Source organism: Rhagoletis pomonella, unplaced genomic scaffold, assembly GCF_013731165.1.
Source record: "Rhagoletis pomonella isolate Grant_MI unplaced genomic scaffold, Rhpom_1.0 Rhpom_scaffold_00003, whole genome shotgun sequence".
In the NCBI taxonomy this organism is placed as follows: Eukaryota; Metazoa; Arthropoda; class Insecta; order Diptera; family Tephritidae; genus Rhagoletis; species Rhagoletis pomonella.
Window position 1 is genome coordinate 6,713,760 of NW_023458557.1, and position 400 is coordinate 6,714,159.

The 400-nt window shown below is 32.5% G+C and overlaps 1 protein-coding gene across 1 annotated transcript in view; it reads left to right on the top strand.

Moving 5' to 3' along the window:
- The window catches only part of LOC118734969 (carcinine transporter-like), a 5,486-nt gene that overhangs the window by 393 nt on the left and 4,693 nt on the right, over positions 1 to 400 (top strand). The window lies entirely within an intron of this gene.

The following is a 400-nucleotide window of genomic DNA, read 5'->3' on the forward strand; positions in this document are numbered from 1 at the left end:
TTAACTCTGAAACTCAATGCAATCTTGCTACCCTTAATTACAAAAACCCAAAACTGTAAAATCCAATCTTTATTTAATATATCGGTAATATTTAAACCGAATGCTTATCTAAATCTCCAACTACTCCTAACATAAAACTCAAATTTTAGTCCACGTACGCTAATGCTAACTTATCTGGTTCTTCCCCTCAACGGAATCCAACATACTAATTCATCTCCAAATTTCAACTATCATATCTACATATATTCCAAATTTACAACAAAACTGGCGATGATAAACAAATGGATATCTAATGTGCATGGACGTATGTAAATATATATATTTATGTATGTATATAATAAATCTCAGCAAATTTCGCACTCACCTTGGTCTCCAGAAATGATGGCGCCAGCACTCTGTT